Source organism: Suncus etruscus, chromosome 7, assembly GCF_024139225.1.
Source record: "Suncus etruscus isolate mSunEtr1 chromosome 7, mSunEtr1.pri.cur, whole genome shotgun sequence".
Taxonomy (NCBI): Eukaryota; Metazoa; Chordata; class Mammalia; order Eulipotyphla; family Soricidae; genus Suncus; species Suncus etruscus.
Genome location: NC_064854.1, coordinates 12,379,816 through 12,388,955, shown reverse-complemented (window position 1 = coordinate 12,388,955; position 9,140 = coordinate 12,379,816).

Below are 9,140 nucleotides of genomic sequence, written 5' to 3'. Positions count from 1 at the left end.
GGCGGTGCAGGGCGGATGGTGTGACCAGGGCAGTGCCAGGAACTCTCAGCTGGTGTAGAAGATACAGAGGCGGGTGTCGGCCACCTCCCCTCCTCACCCTAGCCTGGACCCTTCCTGAGTCTGATGCAGGGAGACCTGTGTCTGAACCCTGCCCAGAATCTGCTGTTCCTGGGTTCCTGGAGTGGCCTGAGTGGGACAGGGAAGCAGCCCAAAGTTCGAGGTCCTTGCTCCGTGCGTTGAGCAGATGTTAGACAGCCAGAGGGCTTTATAAAACCACCAGCTTCCGTTTACAGAGTTCCTGAGGGTGACGGTGCAGTGGGAGGAAGGGGAGAGTGTGGGCCAACCCTCTTGCTGCAGACATACGAGTGCCCGCCTAGCTTTCCATTCTGATCACTTTTTGTTTTGTTTTGTTTTGTTTATATGGTATTAATGATGGAGGAAATCGACTTTAAATATGAAGGTTTGGGTATATAAGTTAAATGAAAAGGATGATCATGCTAGCACGAATTAAAAGAAAACTTGAACAACAACATCAAAGAAAGTACACTTTAGGCTACAAAAAATGATCAGAGATAAGAGCATTGTATGATGGTAGTGGAGTAATTCTCCAGGAAGACCTATCTACATGTGTATTCATTAACCACAGAACTCCAAAATCTGTAAAGCAAAAATTGACACACTTCTAAGAGAAATGGACCGAATTCACCATTATAGTTGGACATGTCAACACTTTCTGTTTGTTTTGGTTTATTCTTCAAGGCTTATTCCTGGCGCTGCTCAGGGCTCACTCCTGGAAGAACTTATACAGGAAGAACAATACAGGGAATGAAACCTGCTTTGGCTGTATGCAAAGCCAAGTTGCTTTCTCTGGCATTATCTTTCTGCCCCCCCCCCCCAGCCTGGCTTCAAAGAAGAGGCAGGCAGGTCCCTAGCAGGCTCTTCAGGAACCTGCCTCCAACATACATGTCTCACTTGAGATTCCATCCTAGACTTCTTTTAGGAGTGGGCAATCTGGGGGCTCAACAAGACAGGGTCATGGGGCATTGAGCTGAGGTCCCTGTAGAGACCAGAAAGGGAGTGATGGCACTTTCCTGCTCAGCGCCCGGACCCCCAAGCAGGGAAAGGAATGTCCCTGCTTTCCCTGGCTTCCTGCAACATCATCAAGGTTACAGATAAGCTGAAAGTCAGCTCTGCTTGATCTTCCCCTATCAAGATGCATCCTCATACAACATCTTTTAAACTATCTTTATTTAAACACCATGTTTAATCCTCATACAACATCTTTTAAACTATCTTTATTTAAACACCATGATTACATGATTACAAACATGATTGTAGTTAGGCTCCAGTCATAAACAGGACACCCACCCTTCAGTTCAACATTCCCACCAGAGATCAGGGACTTGCGCAATCAAAGCTCAGAACAAAGATAAAGGCAGCCATGTGTTAGATGTGTGGCATGACCCTCAAAACTGGGACCATCTGGGAAAAGGAAGATGGCAGTGAGTTTCCTACCCCTACCCTAGGAAGAGATGACTCAAGCCCCAGATGCTCACAAGGGCTCAAATGCACATCCCTACACCTGGAGAAAGCCTCTAGAGGTGGGGTCTTTTGTTGATGGTCCTGACTTGGCCTCTCACCTGCCACAGAGTGGCCTGGGTCATGACTCAGCCACTCACCTGTCCCATGGTGTTAGCAGTGCCCCTAGAGGGATGGCTGATATTTGCTGGATGCCAGGCTCCCCTGTGTTTCCCAAGTCCCTATATGGGGCTTAACTGTAGGACTAGCTGTCTCCTTGTGTGGAGCCCTGAGGGGCAGTTAGGGGACCCAGAGCAAAAGGGAGTTGGTTCTTTGTATGCAGGATGAAGGCCTCTGAAGATAGAAACAAAAATATGCTTTTGTTCCTTGGGTGGGCTGGTGGATACAGGCACCTGCTTCAGCCCAGGTGCCCAGCACAGCTGCTAGGTGTCTCTTGGCATCCTGATAAGCAGAAAGGATACACATTGGTCCCTGTTCTGTAGACAAAGGAAGCTGAATATAGTATTTAGTGTTAAATATTTATATATGATGATACTCTATATACTTATGATTCTGCTCATCACTGTGGCCAGTTTCAAAAAAGCAGAGAGTGGAGACACTGGCTAAAGAGACCTCCGTGTAATGGGTACTGTGGGGAGCCTTTCTCCCCCACAATAGGGTTCCTACCCACACTGGTTCCTATGGAAACTATCACTCTCTTTAGAAAAATATTACTTTTGGAATTGCATGAACTAGAAAAGAGCTCCTTTTCTTTGAGGTGTCACTGACTCCCCTTTTTGATGATAAGCCATTTTGAGTAAGGTACAGAAGAGTACATATAATACCACCATAAATCAGAAATCAGTCTCAGACACTCAAAGACTATAGTTTAATCCCAATTCTTATTTAAAGCATTGTGATTTACAAGGTTATTCATAGTTGGTTTTAGACATACAATGTTTCAGCACCAATCCCACTACTAGTGTAGACCTCTCTCCACCCGTGTTCCCAGAGTACATTTCAAATCTCCCCCTCCCAGCCTGCCATCTAACTGGCACCTTTTTAAGTTTGATTGTTAAAATTTGAATCTCATCTCAGTGTTGTTGGCTCCATGGTTTGAATGATGTGTTCTGTACTTCCATAATGCCACCAATATAACTGAATCCCCTTGACCTCTGTCCACCATTATTTCACATCCATCTTTCTCTCCCTCCACTCTATTACTTTCCATCTCCTCACTATCATCTGGGGGCAAGATGAATTTAGGGAGCTCTCTTAAATCATTGCATGTATCATGCAGTTATTCTAAAGACCACATATAATGATATCATCCTGTTTTTGGACATTTAGGTTAATTCCCAGTCTTAGCTATTGTACTAACTGCTGCATTGAATAGTGGTGTGCATACCTACTTTTGGATGAATGTTTTTCTGTCATGGGGATAGATGCCCCAAAGTGGAATTGCTGAGTCATGTGATAAGTTGATTCTGAGTTTAATGACAACTGCCAATATAGATTTTCAGAGTTGAAGACAACATTTCCATCAGCAGTGGATGAGAGTTCCTGTTTCACCACTTTCCCACAAACACAGATTGTTCCCAGAATTTTTAAAATGTGCTGTTTTCACTGGTAAGGAAGTATGGGCTTGTTGGCCATCTGTTGGTCTTCCTCAAAGAAATGTCTGTTATCCCCATTCTTTGATGGGTTTGTTTGTTTGTTTTTTATAGTTAATCTTCGTGAGTACATTGCATATACTAGACATCAACCCTAACAAGTTAAATGGAAATATGTTAAACCCTGATGAGTTAAATGGAACTATGTTCTCCCTCTTTTAATTTTAGTTTGTGGTTTGGGGTATTGTTTTTTGTTTTGTTTTATTTTTGCCATATAGAAACTTTTTAGTTTGATGTAGTCCCATTTGTTCAGTTTTGATGTCTTAGCCACTGGCATCATATCTTTGAAGACTCCCTTGAGGTCTGGAAGCATTCTGCCTGTTTTCCTCAATGCACTTATAGATTTAGATCTGATCTCAAGGTCTTTTACTTGAATTTTGTTTAAGATGTGAGTTATGTATCCAACTTTAATTTCTTAATGTGATTATCTAATTGTTCTAACACCATTTGTAGAAGATTCTGTCTTTATTCGATTTCATGTTCTGAACTTGTCAAAAAATTAGTTGTCCATATACTTGGGGGTTTGTTACTGGACATTCCTTTCTAACCCATTAGTAAAAAAAATCGATCTTTATTCCAGTGACATGCTTTGATCATGTTGTGCTAGTTCCAAGTTAGGTCATGAAATGCCTCCCTTTTTCTTTTTTGTGATTTTTTTATTTGTTGTTAGCTAAGATTTTGTAAAGTGCTCTTCATCAATTTTCTTTTTTTAATTTTTTTATTTAAACAACTTTATCACATACATGACTGTGTTTGGGTTTCAGTCATGTAAAGGACACCACCCATCACCAGTGCAACATTCCCATCATCAATGTTCCACTCTCCCTCCTCCCCACCCAACCCCCGCCTGTACTCTAGACAGGATTTCTATTTCCCTCATACATTTTCATTATTAGGATAGTTCAAAACGTAGTTATTTCTCTAACTAAACTCATCCCTGTTTGTGGTGAGCTTCATGAGGTGAGCTGTAACTTCCAGCTCTTTTCTCTTTTGTGTCTGAACGTTATTATTTCAAGAATGTCATACATGGATGTACATGGAATCTATTATGCTGAGTGAAGTAAGTCAGAGGGAGAGAGAAAGACGCAGAATGGTTTCACTCATCTATGGGCTTTAAGAAAAACGAAAGACATTTTTAACAGTATCTCAGAGACAAGAGAGATGAGGGCTGGTAGATGCAGCTCATGACATGAAGCTCATCACATAGAGTGATGAGTGCAGTTGGAGAGATGACTACACTGAAAACTATCATAACAATATGAATGAATGAGGGAAGTAGAAAGCCTGTCTCGAGTACAGGTGTGGGGAGGTGGGGAGGAAGGAGGTCGGGGAAATTGGTGGTGGGAATGTTGCACTGGTGAAGGGGGGTGTTCTTTACATGACTGTAATCATACAACTATAATAATGTTTGTAATCACGGTGTTTAAATAAAGATAATTATAAAAAAAAGATAAAAAAGAATATTTTTCATTTTTCTTAAAACCCATAGATGAGTGAGACCGTTCTGCGTCTTTCTCTCTCTCTCTCTCTGACTTATTTCACTCAGCATAATAGATTCCATGTACATCCATGTATAGGAAAATTTCATGACTTCATCTCTCCTGACAGCTGCATAATATTCCATTGTGTATATGTACCACAGTTTCTTTAGCCATTCATCTGTTGAAGGGTATCTTGGATGTTCCAGAGTCTTGCTATGGTAAATAGTGCTGCAATGAATATAGGTGTAAGGAAGGGACTTTTGTATTGTATTTTTGTGTTCCTAGGGTATATTCCTAGAAGTGGTATAGCTGGGTCGTATGGGAGCTCGATTTCCAGTTTTTGAAGGAATCTCCATATTGCTTTCCGTAAAGGTTGAAATAGACAGCATTCCCACCAGTAGTGGATAAGAGTTCCTTTCTCTCCGCATCCCCGAGAACACTGCTTGTTCTCATTCTTTGTGATGTGTGCCAATCTCTGGGGTGTGAGGTGGTACCTCATAGTTGTTTTGATTTGCATCTCCCTGATGATTAGTGATGTGGAGCATTTTTTCATGTGTCTTTTGGCCATTTGTATTTCTTCTTTGTCAAAGTGTCTGTCCATTTCTTCTACCCATTTTTTGATGGAATTAGATGTATTTTTCTTGTAAATTTCTGTCAGTGCCTTGTATATTTTGGAGATTAGCCCCTTGTCTGATGGGTATTGGGTGAATAGTTTCTCCCACTCAGTGGGGGGCTCTTGTATCCTGGGCGCTATTTCTTTTGAGGTGCAGAAGCTTCTCAGTTTAATATATTCCCATATGTTGATCTCTGCTTTCACTTGCTTGGAGAGTGCAGTTTCCTCTTTGAAGATGCCTTTAGTCTCAATATCCCGGAATGTTTTACCTATGTGTTGTTCTATATATCTTTTATGTTTTTGGGTCTGATATCGAGGTCTTTCCTCCATTTGGATTTAACCTTCATACATGATGTTAGCTGGGGGTCTAAGTTCAATTTTTTGCAAGTGGCTAGCCAGTTGCGCCAACACCACTTGTTGAAGAGGCTTTCTTTGCTCCATTTAGGATTTCTTACTCCTTTATCAAAAATTAGGTTATTGTATGTCTGGGGAACATTCTCTGAGTATTCAAGCCTATTCCACTGATCTTTGGGCCTATCTTTATTCCAATATCATGCTGTTTTGATAACTATTGCTTTGTAGTACAGTTTAAAGTTGGGGAAAGTAATTCCTCCCATATTCTTTTTCCCAATAATTGCTTTAGCTATTCTAGGGTGTTTATTGTTCCAAATGAATTTCAAAAGTGCCTGATCCACTTCTTTGAAGAATGTCATGGGTATCTTTTTTTTTTTTTTTTTTTTTTTTTTTGTCATGGGTATCTTTAATCTGTACAATGCTTTTGGGAGTATTGCCATTTTAATGATGTTAATCCTGCCAATCCATGAGCAGGGTATGTGCTTCCATTTCCACGTGTCCTCTCTTATTTCTTGGAGCAGAGTTTTATAGTTTTCTTTGTATAGGTACTTCACATTTTTAGTCAAGTTGATTCCAAGATATTTGAGTTTGTGTGGCACTATTGTGAATGGGGTTGTTTTCTTAATGTCCATTTCTTCCTTATTACTATTGGTGTGTAGAAAGGACATTGATTTTTGTGTGTTAATTTTGTAGCCTGCCACCTTGCTATATGAGTCTATTGTTTCTAAAAGCTTTTTTGTAGAGACTTTAGGGTTTTCTAGGTAGAGTATCATGCCATCTGCAAACAGCGAGAGCTTAATTTCTTCCTTTCCTATCTGGATTCCCTTGATATCTTTTTCTTGCCTAATCGCTATAGCAAGTACTTCCAGTACTATGTTGAATAGGAGTGGTGAGGGAGGACAGCCTTGTCTTGTGCCAGAATTTAGAGGAAAGGCTTTCAGTTTTTCTCCATTGAGGACAATATTTACCTCTGGCTTGTGGTAGATGGCCTTAACTATATTGAGAAAGGTTACTTCATTCCCATCTTGCTGAGAGTTTTGATCAAGAATGGGTGTTGGATCTTATCAAATGCTTTCTCTGCGTCTATTGATATGATCATGTGATTTCTATTATTCTTGTTGTTGATGTTGTATATTATGTTGATAGATTTACGATGTTAAACCAGCCTTGCATTCCTGGGATGAAACCTACTTGATCATAGTGGATGATCTTCTTTTTTTTTTCTTTTTTTGGTTTTTTGGGCCACACCCGGCACGCTCAGGGGTTACTCCTGGCTATCTGCTCAGAAATAGCTCCTGGCAGGCAAGGGGGACCATATGGGACGCCGGGATTCAAACCAACCACCTTAGGTCCTGGGTCGGCTGCTTGCAAGGCAAACGCCGCTGTGCTATCTCTCTGGCCCTAAGGATGATCTTCTTAATGAGGCATTGAATCCTATTTGCCAGGATTTTGTTGAGGATCTTTGCATTTGTATTTATCAGCGATATTGGTCTGTAATTTTCTTTTTTCGTAGCATCTCTGGTTTAGGTATCAAGGTGATGTTGGCTTCATAAAAGCTATTTGGGGGCCCGGAGAGATAGCACAGCAGCGTTTGCCTTGCAAGCAGCCGATCCAGGACCAAAGGTGGTTGGTTCGAAACCTGGTGTCCCATATGGTCCCCCGTGCCTGCCAGGAGCTGTTTCTGAGCAGACAGCCAGGAGTAACCCCTGAGCATCACCGGGTGTGACCCAAAAACCAAAAAAAAAAAAAAAAAAGCTATTTGGAAGTGTTCCTGCTTTTTCAATTTCATGAAAGAGTCTTGCCAGGATTGGTATAAGTTCCTCTTGAAAGGTTTGAAAGAATTCATTAGTAAATCCATCTGGGCCTGGACTTTTGTTTTTGGGCAGACATTTGATTACTGTCTTAATTTCCTCAATAGTGATGGGTGTGTTTAGATATGCTATATCCTCTTCATTCAACTGTGGAAAATTATAGGAATCCAAAAATTTATCCATTTCTTCCAGGTTTTCATTTTTAATGGCATAGAGTTTCTCAAAGTAGTTTCTGATTACCCTTTGGATCTCTACCATATCAGTAGTGATCTCTCCTTTATCATTCCTAATATGAGTTATCAAGTTTCTCTCTCTCTTTGTTAGTTTTGCCAGTGGTCTATCAATCTTGTTTATTTTTTCAAAGAACCAACTTTTGCTTTTGTTGATCTTTTGGATTGTTTTTCGGGTTTCCACTTCATTGATTTCTGCTCTCAGCTTGTTATTTCCTTCTGTCTCCCTATGTTTGGGTCCTTTTGTTGAGTACTTTCTAATTCTATAAGCTGCGTCATTAAGCTATTCAGGTATGCCCCTTCTTCTTTCCTGATGTGTGCTTGCAAAGCTATAAAATTTCCTCTCAGTACCACTTTTGCTGTGTCCCATAGGTTCTGATAGTTTGTGTCTCCATAGTCAGTTGTTTCTAGGAAGGTTTTGATTTCCTCTTTGATTTCATCTCGGACCCACTGGTTATTCAGTATTAGACTGTTTAACTTCCAGGTATTAAAGTTTTTCTTCTGTGTCCCTTTGTAGTTCACATATAATTTCAGGGCCTTGTGGTCAGCGAAGGTAGCCTACAAAATTTCTATCCTCTTGATATTATGGAGGTATGTTTTATGTGCTAGCATGTAGTCTATCCTGGAGAATGTCCCATGTACATTAGAGAAGAATGTGTATCCAGGCTTCTGGGGGTGGAGTGTCCTGTATATATCTACTAGGCCTCTTTCTTCCATTTCTCTGTTCAGGTCTATTATATTCTTGTTGGGTTTCAGTCTGGTTGACCTGTCAAGTGTTGACAATGCCGTGTTGAGGTCACCCACAATTATTGTGTTGTTATTGATATTATTTTTCAGATTTGTCAACAATTTTATTAAATATTTTGCTGGCCCCTCATTCGGTGCATATATGTTTAGGAGAGTGATTTCTTCCTGCTGTACGTATCCCTTGATTAATACAAAATGTCCATCTTTGTTCCTTAAAACTTTCCTAAGTATAAAGTTTGCATCATCTGATATTAGTATGGCCACTCCAGCTTTTTTATGGGTGTTGTTTGCTTGGATGATTTTCCTCCAGCCTTTTATTTTGAGTCTATGTTTGTTCTGACTATTCAGGTGCATTTCTTGTAGGCAGCAGAAGGTTGGATTGAGTTTTTTTTTTTTTTTTTTTTTTTGTGGTTTTTGGGTCACACCCGGCAGTGCTCAGGGGCCACTCCTGGCTCCATGCTCAGAAATTGCTCCCGGCAGGCACGGGGGACCATATGGGACGCCGGGATTCGAACCGATGACCTTCTGCATGAAAGGCAAACGCCTTATCTCCATGCTATCTCTCCGGCCCCTGGATTGAGTTTTTTGATCCATTTAGCCACTCTGTGTCTCTTAACTGATGCATTTAGTCCATTGACATTGAAAGAAAGAATTGTCCTGGGAGTTAGTGCCATCTTTATATTGAAGTTTGGTGTGTCTGTTCGTCAGTCTTG